Source organism: Taudactylus pleione, unplaced genomic scaffold (assembly GCF_031769625.1).
Source record: "Taudactylus pleione unplaced genomic scaffold, aTauple2 ptg000439l, whole genome shotgun sequence".
In the NCBI taxonomy this organism is placed as follows: domain Eukaryota; kingdom Metazoa; phylum Chordata; class Amphibia; order Anura; family Myobatrachidae; genus Taudactylus; species Taudactylus pleione.
Window position 1 is genome coordinate 1,409,357 of NW_028284841.1, and position 20,438 is coordinate 1,429,794.

The window sequence follows — 20,438 nt, forward strand, 5'->3', positions numbered from 1 at the left end:
GGGACAGGAGTTTCAAGGTGGGGGTTTGGGATGCCCTTTTTATGGAAACGGCCTCACAGGTGAGGGGAGGAGTATGGCATTCACGCTGGGGACACTCCCAGAGAAAATAGGCTGAGAACACACATGCTGGCAGACACACTTGGAGCAGGGAACTGAGAGAGAGAGGTCTTCCTCTCATAAGACAACCAAAAATGGGACTTTGTACCCCTGGAATATGGCTAAGTATATTGTTGTTAAACTGTACAGAAGTTAGTCTATTTGGGTCTCTGTAGCTAGTTGTGTGTTAATCTGTAATGTAGCTTATAAAGATTGTATGTAACAAGTTTGTAGTTAAAGGAATTAATAAGTCTGTGTTAGCATACAGTGCATGATATAGTGTGATCTAGCCTGTAAGATCAGCATGCAGGAAAGGGATTGATTATGGAGTTTTTTTGTAGTATGTGAAACAGAACTATGGTATCTGTAATGATTGGTGCTGGTTGATATAATTGTTTGAGATCCGCTGGTGAGCTGTGTTAGGGCCTGGAACCAAGTACTTGATTCATTGTAATGGTGAATTACTAGTAGTGTGATCATGGCTATAAGACTGGCATAGGTTTGGTGTTATTTCAGTGTTATGATAGAATTGTGTACTGTGAGTACTGGTATTTTGGCTACTATATGGTGTTTACTATCTGAATAAGTTTGTATAGTATCATGAATGTAATCCTAGGCTGGTATCAATGTTATATCATGGAAGTTTAATTAATAACAGCTTTGAATGGTAAAAGTAATAACCTTGTGTAAGGTAGTCTGCAGTTTTGTTAAAGATGGCCGCCAGCAAGTGGGTTAGACAATGGCATTACATGTAATACTCCCCTCCCCCCATTGAAACATGTGCTTGATTCATGGAAGCTGTGAATTTATAGTCTTGTGACTATAGTTATAATTCTACTCAGTTTTGTTGTTGTATAGTACAAATAGGTTGTTGTAGTTATTATAATTGTGATCATTAATGGATATATGATTTACAGAATTACAACATAATGTGAGTTTTCTTACTTTCAAAATGGAGTGTATTATGTGAGTTTTCAAAATGGAGTTTGTCTAGAGACCATGCAGTTTGGACAATAGGGCATGTGTCATTCCCAACCCCGCACACACACACACCCCTACACACCCCCTCATCAGCCATCTTGGACATGTGCTCTCAGCAGACATATCTCTCTCTCTCTCATTGTATGGTTGTATTTTGAAGTTTAATCACTGTTTTATACATATGTATATCAACTGTATCTAGTCATTGTATACATTTATTTGCGCTTATTGTATTTAGATCACAATAATATATTATATATAGATATAACATGGTACTGGGAATTTGGGGGAAAAAGGTGTGGGGTTCACTGTATTTCCAGTAACCAACACCAGGCTCAAACAGCTGGGTATATTATGCAACAGCAGGAAGACACATCACGGGGTCCCCCTACCATCACATTAACCTTCCCCAAACTGGTCACCCCAGCCCTGAGATTCCACGGAAAGGGAGGACCCCCAAAAAAAGGATACGACAGGGCTGGAATGAAGCTGGGGCTATTCCCTGCACCCCTGGTGGAGGTGAGTGCAGGGTTAATTTGTGAAATCTAATAAAATATATTGTTCTTTACAGTTGTACTACAGGTTCCAGCAAGCCTTCCTTTACATGGCGGCACATGGAGAACCACAAGTACCACCATGCCCATACAGTAAGTGCCCAGTGGCACATGTAACCTCACTGTAAAGAAAATATAAAAAAAAGACAAGACACACACGAATAGGTTTACCCTTTATTAACCATGCAAGCACACTCACACTACATACTTATATACTCCATGGCGCTGGTTGGTCCCCTTCATAAGGTAGACATCCAGGGGGCTTGACAAAAAAACAAACAACTCTCCTAATGCTACAGACAAGCAAGCACTGTATGTACATACTGTACATACAGCACTTCCCGAAAAATGACTGGGCCCACGTGGTTTCCTGTACATAAGTGCTGACTGGCTAAGAGTCAGACGTCAGACCTATCTCAGTCAATCAGCAGCTGTTTTTTAAGGCTTTGTGGCATGCCCAAGGTCTCTGGGAACATGGCGCCCATGCTATGTTTCCATAGACTTCTCTAATGTGCAAACACAAATCTCCGGGGGAGGCAAGAATAATTATATGTGTGCGGCATGTGCGCCCATTATAGATATGTCAATGGTCTGAATCAATTATCCTTTCAGAGCTTGGCCTAATAGCTAATGCAAATCTGAAGATGGCAGCCTCCATGCTCCTCCCTTCTCTTCTATCTCAATTTTTTTGCACAGGTTCATCACCCGACAGTAAAGTAATGGTGATGGCTATTACTTTATCGCAGGCTCTTTGGCAACACAGAAATACATTTCTTATTGCCACAATATGCAGCTGTAGTTTACTGGGCCCACAGCCACCAATGACAAATTGACCCTTTAGGACCTTTAGTTAACCTATTGACACATTTACAGGTCAAAATGACATCTTTGGAGAACTTGCTAAAAAGTTGAAGAACGTGTAAATCATGTCAAGGACAAATGGTATCGATGTTCAAGACTTGATACCCAAGAAAGTCATAATTAACTTTTTTAACTAAATTGGCAAAATAGTAGTTTGACTAAAGAGATGCAGTCATTAGGTTGACAATAACAATGTCAACATCAGGGTTAGGCTGTGGGATAGGAGGGTTAGGCACTAGGGGGTGCTTAGGGAAAGGCTAGCGAGGAGGTTAGGATTAGGTACTGGGGAAGGCTAGGGTTGGGCTAGGGGTGAAGATTAGGTTTAGGCACTAGGGGGAGATTAGGATTAGGCTGGGGGGGAGAGATTTGGGTTTGGCACTAGAGGATTAGAGATAGAGGGATAATACTCACCGGAATGCCACTCCACCAGATGACTCCGCCGGAAGTGGCCGTCACATGACAGCCAGGACCTGGAAGACAATGCTGGAGCTGATGAAGTCATCAGAAGCAGGTAAATCACCCCAGGGCCACTAGGAATGATATGTCAACATTCTATCATGTTGACATTTCACCAGTGTCTACATGATGAAGTTGACAATTTCAAGGTCGACAAGCGGCATGTTGACTTTATGACCATGTTGACATTCTCATGTCAAAATTATCAAATACACAAAACCTAAGCGCTGTCAGAGAGCTGCTGGTAAATAGTGGCGAAGCTTAGAGTCAATTAGATTATACAATATTAGCATACAGGCTATGATGATGTTAATTTCCTGCCAACAGAGATAGTATATAGACAAGTATTGCAATCAAAATGTGTGATAGTGATGTCCTCATAGGCAGGTCTATAGGCTGAACGCGTTTCACTGGTTCAAATTACATCCAGCTTCCTCAGGAGCAACTAAGGAAGCTGGATGTGATTTGAACCAGTGAAACGCATTATGCCTACAGAGACACTGCTATCCACTTACTGGCTACACAGACTTTTGGACTTTACAAAACCCCTGTTTACTTTGGCGGGTTTATTACTCTCCGGTGGAATACCACCGCCCTAAAATTTTCTGCAACGGTTACTGCATGTCACCAAGGATTGTGAACAACTAATTATCCTTACCGGTAACTTTATCGCCTAAGGGAGATCTAAGTCTAATTCTTGTCTCAGCCAACACATGATTGTGCAATATATGGAAGGTGTATCTTATAGGGCAATACCAGATATGTTTTTTTTTTTATTAACATGTGGCCATTTTTCTATTATCATGTCAAATTTATGAATGTTGACATGTTATACCACACCCAACTAAAATACAGGGCTTAGAATAATGGCAAAATAAGGCCACAGGTTCCTATTTACTTCAATCCGCGTTTAGAATGCAGATTGTAGTGTGATATTTCTGACTGAATTTGCATTACGAATTCAGGCAATATCACAGGGATTTAAAACTTGCGATAAAGCTCTGTCCCTGTGCCTCCCCTCTGCAGCCTTATCACTGAATTTTTCTGAAAAAATACAGTGACAAAGTGCCGCGCATGCGCCGACTGGTCACCGCGATACTTCCCCAACAATCGCAACCTCCACGCGACAGCCCCCCTCCCCCCATGAGCTCCCTTCCCCGCAACCCCCCTTAATTTCACTTACATCCTGTCATCGCTGCTCCCGTGATGTCCTCCCTCCGGGGCTCTGGTCAGCTGGTCTCCCATCCTGCACTGTGACGTGGTCAGCTGTTCTATGTAGCAGCTGACCAGGGTCACAGTGCAGGAACTGGGAGACCAGCTGACCGGAGCCCCAGAGGACATCACCGGAGCACCGATCACCAGCCTTGGACTCAGGTAAGCTTTTTTTTTACTATTTTTTTTTGTGCAGTGATCAGCTTGTGGTCTGTTTAGAACACACAGCTGATCACTGGGGCCCATCTCTCTTCTGCCTGTTAGAGCAGAGCAGGAGTCGGGGAACTGGGGCAGACCCTGGATAATGCCATATCCATGTGGCATTATTATCACATGGCTTCCCCTGGTATATTTTCACATTTTATTTTTAGTAAATCTCATGCAGATCGCATTTCCCATTACAATTATGGGAAAAGTGATCTGATTACCGTATATACTCGAGTATAAGCCGACCCGAATATAAGCCGAGGTACTTACTTTTACCCCAAAAAACTGGGAAAACTTATTGACTCGAGTATAAGCCTAGTGTGGGAAATGGCAGCAGCTGGTAGTGCCCCCAGTAGTAATTCCCCCTGGTTGTGCCCCCAGTAGTAATCCCTCCTGGTAGTGCACCCAGTGGTAATCCCCCTTTCAGTGCCTCCAGTGGTAATCCCCCCTTTCAGTGCCTCCAGTAGTAATCCCCCCCTGGTAGTACCCCCAGTGGTGATCCCCCCTTTTAGTGCCCCCTGTAGTAATCCTTCCCTGGTAGTTCCCCCAGTGGTAATCCCCCCTTTTAGTGCCCCTGGTAGTGCCACCTGTAGTAATCGCCCCCTGGTAGTGCCCCCTGTAGTAATCGCCCCCTGTAGTCCCCCCCCCAGTAGAGAGAGATGTGATAAGAAAAAAAAATTGCTTACCTGAAACTCCCGCTCCTGGTCCCGCCGCTATCCGCTCCTCCGGACGCTTTGCATGGGAGAGACGTCGTCGTGACGACGTGTCTCCCATTACCCACTGCGGGAGCCGGAAGCGCTACACTTCACTCGAGTATAAGCCGAGGGGGTACTTTTTCAGCACAAAGAATGTGCTGAAAAAGTCGGCTTATACTCGAGTATATACGGTACTAAAAATATGTTATAATTAGAGCTTGGAGTAGAGTTTTACAAATTCTACTCCAATTGCCCTTTAGTAAATTTAGGTGAAACTAAAATAATGTGAAAAGGGTGTGAAAACACCCTTTTTCACTTTATTTTAGTAAAAATAATGTTACTAAATAGAGCCCTAAGAGAGCTCCATTGCTCTAGTCTTTATCACACAATCTATGTTGGGGACACAAATAGTTTTCCTCCCCCCTTTCAAAGTAGATTAAATGGACAAATCACATTCTCAAGAACTTAGGTAACAATTAGAAGCAGCTTTTACATGTTTCCATTCACGAGTAGTGTATATAAAATACCATTACATAAATGATAGTTATTGAATATCTTACAAATTACCAAATATTTCCTACTTGAAAGTTCTAGCAGCTTAACATAAAAAATGTTTTTCCAAAGTGACTGTTCCACTTCTCATTGGTCTTTGATTCATGGCCCTCCTCAGTGTGCTATGTTTATCTGCCCCATACTATTTCAGAAGCTCACCACAAGTTTAGCAAGTCTAAGAGCTCGGACCCTCGCCAGACATTTTACAAAACACAGACTGCTTTTCTGAGTAATTATTGGTATAGATACTCGTTTAGTCTGTTGTTGTGCAAATCTTTGGCCTAGGACAATTTTTGGATGCATTTGCTTTCTTAATATTTTTTTACACTCGACAGATGTGAAATGCATTACATTTCTTAATCTTAAAGTAGTTTGTCCTGTTAATTGAGTTTGAAAGAACAAAGCAAAGACCTACGTTTGTTTGATCTTTGATGTGATGCAAAAAACTTATTTTAAGATTTTCAATATATGCAGTATTTTCGGTAAATATTGATTGTATTATTGGTATCTCATGGAGATTTGGTTAACAGATTATACAGATATTTATAGCGGTGCAGTGCGCTACTAGGGAGTAAGATATAGGAAAGATTAGGTTGAGATTATGCTGCGGCTATAGACACCGGTGAATTTCCCGTTGTCACCAAAGTAAAGATAAATAGTAAAGAAAAATTGTGTCTAATCGTAAGCGCAACATAGGGTTAAAGATTGAGTATGCAGTGATGTTTAGTCAATAGAATATTTAATAGGTACACTAAACATAAAATTTTAAATGGTATCATAGAATGGGTACTTAATACGCAATAAATACAATTTGAAAATAAGAGTGGTACCGATATGAATTAAAAATTGACATGAACAGTATTAAGTCAGTATATACACAAATGGTTGCAAAGTATAAGCTAGAATGGGGATTCGGGTATTGGGTAGATATATACAATGACAGTACAATGTAAAACAATTTAATGAAAAACAATGTATAAGATCAATAATGAGTTGGGTAGTCCAGATAAGCTTGATATGTAGTATAGAAGTTGTGATATGTAAGTACTTTGATCACGAATGTAGCAAGTAGCAGCTCGTCAGCTGTAGTATTGGATACAAGGTAGCAGTAAGTTTGAATGGGTGCGCGCACCTCCTACCTCGTTGTGCTTGTGTGGTGATTATCCTTCAGGCAGGAATGACACGTCCATGTACCTGTGGTAGTGTGAAGCCTCCCGATGCTTGGCTTGTTCTCCAGTCCGCTGCTGGCGTTTGTATTGCTGCCTCAGATGGTGAATGGTAGCCGCTGTGGCGGGCGCTCTGGCGATGAGCGTGCATGCTGGTTCACCGTCGGTGTGACTGGCTCTGGAGTCCGTGCAGCAAGTGAAAGGGGGGCATGGCCAACGCATTTCACTCGCTTGATACTGTGCGGGCTTCGTCAGGGCTGTAGTGTTCAATAGTTAGTAGAATGACCTTTTATTTAGATGCATGTTTGGCTCCTCCTTAATTGATCCTGAAGGTTGGGATTGTGCTATAGTTGATCTATAGTGCTGGGCTTCTTCGTTCTTAAGTAAACAGTATGCACTTGAATTTGCATCTTGGTAACATAGTTGATATAAATTACAGTGGATGAAAAAAAGATATAAATAGATATAGATAGAAATAAGCATATATATGTACACATCTATAGTTAGGTAAATAATAGAATAACATGTAGTTGTTATTTAAAGTGACACTAGCGCTTAAGGTTAAAAAATATATTTAATGAATATAGAATAAGACAAAATTTCCCACATTGCTTAAGGGAAAATGAATAAAAAACAAATAGCAGCAGAGTATACAGTGAATGTACAGTATATGTAGCTAAAGCAGCAAATTATGCAATGAATGTTAGGAACGAAGTAGTCCATAAACTTAAGTCCCATATGTGATACAATGCATACCGTGTGATGTAGGTGAGTGTCTATTTAGGTGGGGAAACAGGGGATCCGGATAGCACCCTGGTCCAGACACTCACAGGCTTAAAGGATGTGATCCTGTAGACTAGCGCCGATGCGTTTCGAGCTGGAAGCTCTTTATAAAGCCTTGATATGATATGATATGACGAGAGATTGTGGATGTTATTGTCAATGTGTATAGATAAGTTAAAAGCTCATATGTGTTTGTAAGAGAAGAGGAAAGTAATGAGGCAGCAATATGAACAGAAGGATGAGCTGCAGGGAGAGTAAAGGATGTAGTAGTCTTAGAGATGATTCCATGGAGTGAGATCATTAATAGAAGTTTCTGATACAATTTTGCAATACATTCATAAATGTACAACACACAAACTACTGGTAAGGAATGATATTGTTATTACCTTGTCGTAGATGTTGTTCATTGTTTGTTCAACTGTTTTTTTAACTGTTATATAATTACACTTTGTGTTATAACACACTTAATGCTTATAATACGGTTGCCATCGACATCCACGGCTACCTCTATACTGATTCTAAACTTAAAGAAAGTCTGATTGAGACATGCTACAGCTGAGCACAAATGCTAACTAATCAATGAAGAAATTTGGCACTGGGTTTGTGTAAACACAAGCAGTATCCTACCATAAACTAGGCATCACTGAACAACATCCCCCACCCAGGTAATACAAAATACAATCAAGTCAATACATCAAAATCTTTGCTAACAGAAATAAATTCCATTATGCAGAAATGTAAGAACAATATGTTGCTTGCTAGATGGAAATGGGTAACATACTTTTTAAAATCCAAACAGCTGATCTGAGTGATTGCAAAGCACTAGTTAGACTATGCAGCTTGTAGAATGGGTAACATACCTGCAGGGATGATAAGAAATAGAAGATGTTCAGTCCAGTTGCAAATTTATGCAGATTATTGTTTTTTTTAACTGTTATATAATTACACTTTGTGTTATAACACACTTAGTGCTTATAATACGGCTGCCATTGTCATCCACGGCTGCCTCTATACTGAATATGTGTATGACAGGATGGGGATATATTATACTCATACATTAAATAAATGGAGAGTATATAGTGATGAATTGTGGGAAAATTGTGTAGTGATGAATTGTGGGAAAATTAAGTCAACTGGGTAAGGTAGGTGAATTTGGTTATAGTATACAGGTATTTGTAGCAATAGGGAGTTCTCATTATGTGTCTAAAGGTAGGTATTACCATGTATTTAGGCGCTCCTCAACATAAATGCTGTGACGGAGTCGACCGTATAGATGACATAGGTCAGTGTAGACATAAAATAAAATTTATTCATGAATACAAGGTGATGCATGGAATATAAATGCATACAGTCAAGACGTGCTGTAGATTCAAAAGGGATGAGAATTCACAGAATCAATTGGTAAATACTGGGTGAGGCAGAAAAATGGTATCTGCCATGAACATTAGACATATGCAATAGGTGAATTATATATATTGTGGATGAATCAAGGCATGAAACATAAAACAAATGACAGGTCTGGTGAGTTCTGATTGCAGCAGGAAATGTGACTCCTGTTTTTAAAATAAGCACTATCGTGCAATGTACAAATAAATGGTATTAATTGTACACTTGGTAGTAGGCAAAAAAGTACAGGATATCATACCCGGTGGGTGATGGGGAGCCAGCGGGTGTTGAATTGCAGGGTGCCCGGGTTGCCCTGCAAGGCTCCTTACGCTTTACCCAAAAGGAAATCAGATCCTGTGGAAAAAGTCCAGAGTCCTTGGAAGTGATTACAGGTGTAGCTTGCCGACGCGTTTCGAGATACTGGGTCTCTTCTTCAAGGCTGTAGCATACCTGTATTGCTGGGGGTCTTTTATAGCAGGCTCTGGGTATGAGGTGCACTTGCTAAAGCTTCCTCCTTGCCCCACTTCCGGTTTGGGGCGGAAGTGATGTCATCAGTACTTTAGATCTTCTTTTTAAGGAATCCTGGCATCTTTCTGTGCGGCCCAGGATAGTAATGTGTTGATTACCAGAGTAGGTGTCTTTATTGAAGGCTGTTGATGATGGTTATCATATCAATGTGTGGTTACGTTCGCCAAAACGGAAGTGCTCCAGCGGCCTTCTTGGTAGTGCACAAAAAAAAAAAAAAAAAAGATTTTTTTTTTTTTCTTTTTTTTTTTTTTCCTTCTTCCTTTCCTTTCTTTCTTCCTATGTCTCCTTTTTGAAAGCTGACATTTTGTAGGAATAGAATAATGTGTCCATATGTGTTATTGTTAGCTTGATTGGTGTTCTGTATTCCACTTGTAGATGACTTTTCTTGGTATGTGATGCCTCGTGAAAGGAAAGAATGTGAGATTAGTTAGAGGATGTATCAGGTGACATGAAGTGGGGATGGGATATAGGGGTATACAGGATGATCACAGAAACCATTTTATTTCGAAATCTGCATTTAAGCCTTTTGGTACAAGGGTTTGTAAATTGAATATACTTTTCATCTCTGTACGTTCCAGGTTTCTCTCAACATTTCTATCTCGCCAGGTGGGTTTTATCTGTTTGAGACCTGTGAAATATTTTATGTGATTGGCTGAACATTGATGGTGTGTACGAAAGTGATCAGACAGATTATGAGTCATGACCCCTTTCTTGATATTTCGGAGATGTTCTCCTAACCGAGTTTTGAGAGGTCTTGATGTTCTTCCAACATATCCTTTTTCGCAAGAACAGACAATCAGGTACACTACGTTGATGGAGTTGCTGGTAATAAAGTCTCTAATTTTTAATTTAGAGCCATTCATCTCTATTTCTGTGTATTTGGTGGTTGTGTCTTTGATTTGTCTACAGGCTATGCACATGCCACAGCGATGAAAGCCTTTTGTCCTGATTGGGTTAGGGGGTTTTACTTCCAATGCACTTCTGACGAGATGGTTTTTTAGGTTGGGTGCTTTCCTATAGGTGAACTGGGGTTTAGTGGGAATTATGGTCTTCAAGACAGGATCTTCTTGTAAAAGGTGCCAATGTTTTCTTATGATAGATTCTATTTTTTTGTGGTCTGAATCATATCCCGTAATGAATGACCATTGGAGTTTAGATTTTTTTGATTGTATATTTCTGGGTTGTTTGGTTTTCAGGAGATTGGATCTTTCTGTCTGTAATATGGTTGTGGCAGTGTCTTCGAGATCTTGTTTTTTGTAGCCCTTCTTTAAGAACTCTTTCTTCATTTCTTCTATTTGGAGTTGACACACATTGTTTTCACTGCAATTTCTTCTGATCCTGGTGAACTGTCCCTTAGGGACACCATTAAGCCAATTCTGGTGGTGTTCACTACTTTCCGGGATGTAGTTATACGTGTCTGTTGGTTTGTTGAAAGTCTTTGTGTGTATCGTATTCTCCTTGATGTATACAGACAAATCCAGAAAGTGTGTTTCGTTTTTGCTTTTATTGAATGTCAATATTATATTCTTGTTATTGTTGTTAATCTGTTTGCAGAAATCATCAAGAGTTTCTTCCGTTCCTCTCCAAATGAAGAGGATATCATCTATATAACGATTCCAAGTTATCACATTGTTACTAAAACATTCTTTTGTGTAGATATCGTTTTGCTCCCAGTACGCCATGAACAAATTCGCGTAACTGGGAGCGAAACGGGTACCCATGGCTGTACCCCGTTTCTGCAGATAATATTCACCATCGAAGAAGAAGAAGTTGTTTTCTAAAATGAATTGGATTGACTCTTTTATGAAAGCTTTCTTGTTTGTGTCATATTCTGTTTCGTTTAGGAACTCAGAGATGGCTTCTTCTCCTTGGGTGTGTTCAATGATGGTGTACAGGGATGTTACATCTGCAGTGACCAGGATCATTTCTTCTTCCCAGGAAACCCCTTGTAGTTTCCTAATTGTGTCCGAGGTGTCTTTGAGGTAAGATGGATTTATGACGACGAGAGGTTGTAGCAGGGAGTCTATGAAGGCGGAGAGGTTAGAGGTTAGGCTCCCAGTCCCTGCGATGATGGGCCTTCCAGGTGGTGACGTAATGCTTTTGTGAATTTTGGGCAGTACGTAGATGGTTGGAGTGACTGGTTCTACAATGTTGATGAAACCATACTCTTCTACGGTTATTGCACCTTTGTCCAAATGTCTTGTGATGAGTTTTTGGAAGTTGTTCCTAATGCGTAGTGAAGAATCAGTTTTTAGTTTTTGATAGGTAGTGGTGTCCGATAGTTGTCTCAGGACTTATATTTGTGTCTTCTTTTAGGGATTTCATCGCTTCTCTTTCTTTTCTATTCAGGTTCTGGGTATGTTGTTTGTGCTTTTTAATTGTTTTGAGGTCTTCAATAATCAATTTTTGGAAGGTTTCTATAAAGTTTCCTTTGATGTGAGCCGGATAAAAGGTCGATGTTTTTCTAAATGTAATGGGTCTTTCTTCTTCTGCCTCATTTACTACATGATTATTTGATAGGTCTTCATTTGGAGTGTTTAATTTTTTTGTTCAAAGAATTTTCTCAAAGAAATTTCCCTGATGTACTTTTGTACATCGATGAAGTTATCGAATTCGTCGTGTGATGTAGTAGGTGCAAATTTAAGTCCCTTTTTTTCTCTTTTTTTTCCCTTCTCATTATGTCCCCATTCATCTTTGAAGTAGGGGATGAGTAAAGGGTATTGAATTAATTCAGATTAGCAGCCTGTTGCAGCATAATTTTAAATTGTTGGATATTGTTCTTCTTAGTTTGTTGTTCTTCTGCCCCATATTAGGAAGGATAGGTACTGTTCCTTGTGATAAGACTACATAACCAGAGATTCATGAGTGGTCTCCCTCCTCATTACTGGTCTGGCCCAACCTTGCTTAGCTTCTAAGTTCGGAAGTAGTTGGGCATGTCTAGGGTGGTATGTATGTAGGGATTACATACAGTCCTAATCCTTCTCATTGGGGTTCATTCTCTCAGGAATTTGGAAAATTCAAAATCTATATTCAGACCTTTTGGTGCGAGGGTTTTAGCATATAGATCCAGCGAGTTTTTTCCTGGGACATGGATCTTAGATAATTGCCGCCTCCCATGCTGCTTTTACTTTCTTTATTGCTGTGAAGGTAAGGAGACTTGGATCCCGGTTGTGTTTTTTGCTGAAGTGAGCAGATACACTATGTGAATCCAATTTGTGTTTAACGTTCCTTATATGCTCTCCTATGCACAAGCTTAATTTTCTGGCTATTCTGCCTACATATTGCAGACTGCACGGGCAGGTGATTAACAGTGGCGTAACTAGGGTATTTGGAGCCCAGGGCAAATGTAAAAATGGAGCCCCCCCACCCTTTGTGCGCATACCGAAGGCACAAATTGGGCGTGGTCATTTAAAAATGGAGTGCGTCAACATGATACCCCATTCTCGTCACTCTGAACATTCCTTTCCATATGGACCTTAACCCCAGTAGTGCCTCTTATACAGTACCCCCAGTATACAATGTACCCAGTAGTAGTCCCTCTTATGCAGGCCACTAGTACTGTCCCTTATACAGTACCCCCAGTAGTGGTCCCCCTTATGCAGCCCCCCCATTAGTTTCCCTTATAAAGTGCCCCCAGTAGTGGTCCCCCTTATGCAGCCCCCCATTAGTTCCCCTTATACAGTGCCACCAGTAGTAGTCCTCCCTATGCAGTGCCCCCAGTAGTGGTACCCCCTATGCAGTGCCCTTTATATAGTGCTCCCAGTAGTAGTCCTCCCTACGCAGTGCCCCCAGTAGTGGTACCCCCTATGCAATGCCCTTTATATAGTGCTCCCAGTAGTAGTCCTCCCTATACAGTGCCCCCAGTAGTGGTCCCCCTTATGCAGGCCTCCAGTAGTGATCCCCCCTATCCAGTGCACCTTATACAGTGCCCCCTGTAGTGGTCCAGGTCCTCCCAATGTAGTGCCCCCAGTAGTGGTCCCCCCAGTGCAGTGCCCCTAGTAGTAAGCCCCTTATATAGTCCCCCATTAGTAGTCCCCTCTCCCAATGCAGTGCCCCAGTAGTAGTCCCCACCAGTAGAGGTCCCCCTCCCGATGCAGTGCCCACATTAATAGCCCCCCTAGTAGTGCCCCCAGTAGAGCCCCCAGTAGAGGTCTCCCCTCCAGATGCAGTGCCCCCAGTATTAGTAGTAGTAGTAGCCCCCCTCCGATTAGTGCAGACAAATACAAGTAAGAAAAAAAATAAAAAAAATACCCTTACCTGAATCCACGCTCCGACTCCGGCCACTGCTCCCGCCACATGTCAGTCCTCCCAGGCTGGTGCGCTGTGCATTATGGGAGAGACGTCATGACGTCTCTCCCATTACCTACTGCAGGAGCCGGAAGGCGGAGCTCATGAGACTCTGTCTGACTCTCATTGGCTGCTGCTTAACACACACATCGCCGACGCTGGGGCGATGTGTGTGTAAAAATGCACAGCCAGAGCCCGCCTCCCAACCTCCTCCTGGCGCTATTGGGTAAGCACTCAGGGGGAGGGAAGAGGCTCAGCTGTGCCGTACAGGACCGGCGCTGGGCGCGGGGAAGCCTATCGCCGATCCTGTGTATAATGTGTAGTGCTGACCACCAGGGCCGCCATCAGGGGGGGACTGCCAGTACTCCTGTACTGGGCCCGGACAGCTGAGGGGCCCGGCAGCCGGCAGAGTTAAGTAATTGTTAATTATTCACCCTCACAGGACAGCTGAGGTGCCGGAGAGTTCTATGAATGACTCATCACACAGGATGAGTCATTCATTAATCAACAGTCCAGCCAGCGCTAGCAGCACAGAGCTATAAGATGCTGGATTCCCCTGCGGATCTGTGATCCACGCTGGAGTCTGGAGGTCAGGTGTCAGCCCAGGAAGAATGCTGCAGAGACAGTCACAGAACAGTAAGTACAGTAGTACAGGGATCTCATTTCTTGTGTCTGCAGCTCTATGATCCCTCCCTACCACCTTGATGTCACTGTCTCCCTCCTCTGTCAGTTCTCTGCAAGGTCTGTATTTGCCTCTGCCTCCCACTCAACAAGACCTGTGTCATCCCTTTTTCCACTTCACATTGTGCCTTTGCCCCCTTCTACACCCCCATGTGTGTCTCTATCTGACACTGCCCATATGTGCCTAGACACTCCTTCCCTCCCTTCTGAGTGCCTCTGCCCCTCATCCACCCCCCTTGTGTGCCTCTGACCCCTGTCACTTGCTTTCTTCCTCTGCATCACATTCCTGGCCTGGCCAATTTGTGGCTCTCCGTCTGTTGTGAAACTACAAGTCCCAGCATACCCTCCCACAATCAGCTGGTAAAGCATGCTAGGACTTGTAGTTTCACAACAGCTGGAAAGTTGAAGGTTAGTCAGGACAGCATTATCCCATATTTCTCCCCATCCCATCTGTTCCCCAACCTTCTTCTCCTATCTGCCCTCAGCATTCACTTTCCTCTTATGTCACCTTTCTACCCCCTCATCTTCCACTTCTCCAATCTTTGTCTTTCCATTCTCATCTTATTAATGTACTACATAGAACCATGGTCATCGTCTGGCGAACAGAAGAGGCATGGATGAAGGGAAGTGCAACCAAGTTCAACGCCACATAATTAAATCTAAAGATAGCAGGTAAGTACAATTTTCATTGATTAGATCGCTCAGCACTTTACACTACACCTTTGCACCCTCAGAGCTTTGGGAGGAGGGGGCCCTGCATTATCTACTTGTACTGGGCCCCATGATTCCTGATGGCGGCCCTGCTGACCACACTCACTGTGGTCAGCACTACACTGGCTAACTACGACGGGCCAGTACCACGGCCATCAGCGCCCCTCCACGCTGCAGGTCCTACGGCACCCAGGGCACACACCCTACTTGACCCCCCTTAGTTACGCCACTGGTGATTAAATATATTACTCCTCTTGTGTCACAGGTCATCGTATCTTCAATTCTGAATGATGACGGGAAAATGGCTGTGGCGGCCATTTTCCAGATATTTTTACAGCACTGACACTGGCGTCGACGTGGGACTACGGAGAGGTGTAATATGGGTGCAAGGTGTGCGGTGTTGGCCCCCCTGGACCCAGGGGCCGCACACCCTGCACCCATTATAAATACACCCCTGTATGAGACTTCAGTACTTCACTCACTTTAAATTCCAAATTGCATAAATTAGCTGGGTTCAGATGGAATCGGTATGTAATACCGCCGGCCGCATGGCCGGCAGTTCAATTCCCGGCAGCGTCAGGCCGACAGTGGAACAGATCCCAGCAGCGGCAGCCCGACAGTGCTGGAAATCCTGATCGTCCCCAGGTAAGTACTAACTAACCTAACCTACCCCCCTAACCCTAACCCTCCCTTAGGGGTGCCTAAACCAAACCTCCCCCCAAGTGCCTAACCCTAATCCTCCCTCTAGTGCCTAAACCTAACCCCCTCTTCCCTGCTGCCTGAACCTAAGTCCCCTGGGGGGGTGCCTAACCCTAACCTGCCCTAGGGGTGCCTAACCCTAACCATACCTCCCCCTAGCCTAACCCTAACCTCCCGGGGGGGTGCCTAACCCTAAGACCCCCCCCGGGAGCCCTAAACCTAACTCCCCCCCTGCGACTGTCAGCTCGCGACGCACGGCATCCCTTCAATCGGGATGCCGGGCACCGGTCTCCCGGCATCGGTAAAATGAGCAACGTCTACATCTAGACGCCGGTCATTTCACCCTCGCCGGGATATGACAGTCGGGAAGCCGGCTGTCGGTATAATGTCAGACGGCTTTCCGATTGCATCCTGTCCAGATTAGAGTAGATTAGTGAGGGCTTCTACTCTAAGGCCAACCCAGGAATTCACAGACAGAGCGGCAAATTGATATGCCAATACACACTTAACAATCTGCCGCTCGATATGTCTGCATTGACATCACAACTAGACGGGAATTTAAATTTGCCCACCCATTTGAAATGTCAGTGTCGGCAAGTCCCTGCAGCCAGTGTACGGAAGGTCATTCACAGACATATCTTCTGAATACAACCGCTGATGCACTATGCAATATGCTGTTTGCCTGCTTATTGAATGACATAACGCATATTGTGTTACCAACTTAAGCCCACAGTTTAACGTGGACCACTGAACGACTGCAACCATAATTTGACCAGTTCAAATATAAAGACACGCTGTTACAACTGTAGCTGCATGCTGGGACTCCAGCTTGACTTTTGCTTTGCCTCCTTGGTTATGATGCTATGAACTCACAATCTAAAAAGATATATACTTCTATGCAGGTTGGACATAAGCTATTCAAATACTTAAAGTGTATGTATCACCTGCATTTATGATATTGGCAAAGTAGCTTATTCTATGGCATTTTTAGAAGTTTTGACTGCATACAATTAGCAGCAAGCAAAAAGCGATAGCATAAACAGTATATACTGTAAGTATATAGGCTATTTGACAAGGGGGTACCATAGCAAATATAAGAAAAACCAGGTTGGTTGGCTTTAAATGCCGATCATGGAAAAATCAGCAATTTTGCCAAATCGGAACCTATTATATATTTGCCCAAATTTATATTTTTTTCTTTTACATAATTAATCCTAATGTGCATTATTTCTGGCCTCAGTTCCTTTTTGACTTTCATAAAATAATTATAATTTGCTGAGGGTGTATTTTGTCTTTTTTTAATTTAAGGTATCATAAACATTTCTGCCTAATACTCTGTTCCAGAAATGAAAATCTTCATAAACAAGCTTCTTTCAACAGTGAATAAAATATTGAGCAACTGAGCCAAATACACACTTTATGTTCCTTGATACTTGTCCTGAAGACTCACAATTCACAGAGGAGAGCGAGTAGATTCTTCCAAACCTGCCGCTGTTTTAACCTTCAAGTTATAACTCAAACTAGACAAAACAAAGGAGACTAAGGTGGAAAATATTGTGGAATATGTAATTAAATATGTAAGAACATTTGGCAACGCAAAGCTCATATTCTTTGGAAATACAATAGTGGAAATATTGACTTTTTGGTAATGATGCAAGAGATAAACAGAAATTACTTCCCCATTAAGAAAGCATTGGAAGATAAGAGCATTTGTTTAAAAAAAAAAATACAAGTTTAATAATCATTTGGCTCTTAACTTGTCTCTGCTGTCATTTGTGACGGGCGTTTATTACTTGAAGAACATGGGTCATTGCCATATTTCTTAGGAACGTGCTGACAGAAATTATTAATTTAATGAAGTTAGTAAACATTACACAGAACTCGGAAGTCCTAGCAGTCAGAAATAATAAACATTATTTGCAACTGGTTCATTGTAGTTAGTGTTTTCAAGGGAATTCTAATAAACAATACGGTTTTGGCGAAATAGAGAGTATGGGGTAAATTTAATAAAGTGCGGTTTTACATAAGTTGGGATGTTGCCCACAGCAACTAATCAGATACTAGCGAACATTGGACGGTTGCTGCACTTTTGTAAAACCACACTTTAGTAAATTTACCCCTTAGGGCCGGATTTAACTATCCTCTTTATTTTACTGCACAAGGAAAGGGGTTGTAGCCTTGGATTTTTACACCTGGGACTATTCAATTACAAGCAGGGCCGTAGTGAGCCGGCTCGGGCCCCAGCAGCGTAGCCTAATCGTGGGAGGCATGGTCACGCCCCCTTAGACAGGAAAACTTTTTGCAGTGGCACTTTGCGCTGGGGAGGGGGGCGCCGATCAGTGTGATTGCTCCCCCACATAGGCAGAGGAGATTGCTGCTGCTGCTCAATGACAGCAGTCTCCCTGCTCCCACTGCAGCCCAGCACGCTGCTGAAAGGTAAGAGGAGGGGGATGGCAGCGGACCCGACCTCTCCAACAAGCCCGGGCTCGGGTAAATAGTACCCGCACTCCCCCTCTCGGCACCCATGATTACAAGCCCTTTTCCTCACGTGGCAAATCGGGTGGTAACGCGTGTTAACCCATAGGTTCAGATATACAGTGCCTTGCAAAAGTATTCACCCCCTTGGCTTTTTACCTTTTTTGTTACATTACAACCTGTAATTTATTTCTTTTTTTAATCTGAATTTTATGTGATGGATCTGCACAAAATAGTGTCATTTGGTGAAGTGAAATGAGAAAATTATATGTAAAAATTAATCTTTACAAATAAAATTCTGAAAATTGGCATGTGTATATGTAATCACCCCCTTTGCTATGAAGCCCCTCAAAAGTTCTGGTGCAACCAATTACCTTCAGAAGTCACATAATTAGTGAAATGAAGTCCACCTGTGTGAAATCTAAGTGTCACATGATCTGTCAGTATAAACACACCTTTTCTGAAAGGCCCCAGAAGCTGCAACACCACTAAGCAAGAGGCATCACACCATGAAGACCAAGGAGCTCTCCAAACAAGTCAGGGACAAAGTTGTTGAGAAGTACAATGCTGGGTTTGGTTATAAAAGAATATCCAAATCTTTGATGATCCCCCGGAGCACCATCAAATCCATCATGATCAAATGTAAAGAACATGGTACCACAACAAACCTGCCAAATGAGGGCTGCCCACCAAAACTCACAGACCGGGCAAGGAGAGCATTAATCAGAGAGGCAGCACAGAGACCAAAGGTAGCCCTGAAGGAGCTGCAGAGTTCCACAGCAGAGACTGGTGTATCTGTGCATGTGACCACAATAAGCCATACACTTCATAGAGCTGGGCTTTACAGAAGAGTGGCCAGAAAAAAGCCATTACTTAGTGATAAAAATAAGAAGACATGATTTGAGTTTGCCAAAAGGCATGTGGGCGACTCCCCAAATGTATGGAGGAAGGTGCTCTGGTCAGATGAGACTAAAATTTAAACTTTTCGGCCACCAAGGAAAACACTATGTCTGGCGCAAACCCAACACATCCCATCACCCCAAGAATACCATCCTCACAGTGAAACATGGTAGTGGCAGCATCATGCTGTGGGGATGTTTTTCAGCAGCAGGGACTGGGAAACTGATTTGAGTAGAGGAAAAGATGGATGGTGCTAAATACAGGGTTATTCTTGAGCAAAACCTGTTTCAGTCTGCCTGTGATTTGAGACTGGGACGGAGATTCACCTTCCAGCAGGACAATGAGTCGAAGCATACTGCTAAAGCAACACTCGAGTGGTTTAAGGGGAAACATATAAATGTGTTGGAATGGCCTAGTCAAAGCCCAGATCTCAATCCAATTGAGAATCTGTGGTCAGACTTGAAGATTGCTGTTCACAAGCGGAAACCATCCAACATGAAGGAGCTGGAGCAGTTTTGCCATGTGGAATGGGCAAAAATCCCAGGGGCAAGATGTGGCAAGCTCATAGAGACTTATCCAAAGCGACTTGCAGCTGTAATTGCTGCAAAAGGTGGCTCGACAAAGTACTGACTTTAGGGGGGTGAAAAGTTATGCACGCTGAAGTTTTCTGTTATGTTGTCCTAAATGTTGTTTGATTCATAATATAAAAAACTTCACAGTTTAAGGCATGTTCTGTGAATGAAATGATGCACACCTTCAAACAATCCATTTTAATTCCAGGTTGTGAGGCAACAAAACATGAAAAATTTAAATGGGGTGTGAGTTCTGTTGCAAGACGCTGTAAGTACCCGCAGGTTGCAATTGAAAAGCCCCAGGCACAGCATCACACCCAAAACCCACTTTGAGGTTAATTGAATTCAGCCCTTAATGTCAATTGAGGCTGTACAATCTCAGAAGTCACATAGGGATAGTGGCCACAAAATATACAGCTTTTAGTTAATGTATCTGTGTTTTGAATATGAGTAAGACTAGACTGAGAATATTGCAAATTTTTGTGGTGGGGTCCTGCAATCCCCTACATTTATGATATTTAGTTCATGTTTTAGTTCCTGAGAAGGCTCAGCGTATGTGAACATTTTGTTTAAATCGTAAGAAATTTACAATTTCCTAAGCAAGTCTATAAAGTTCAAACTCTCTTCAATTATTCC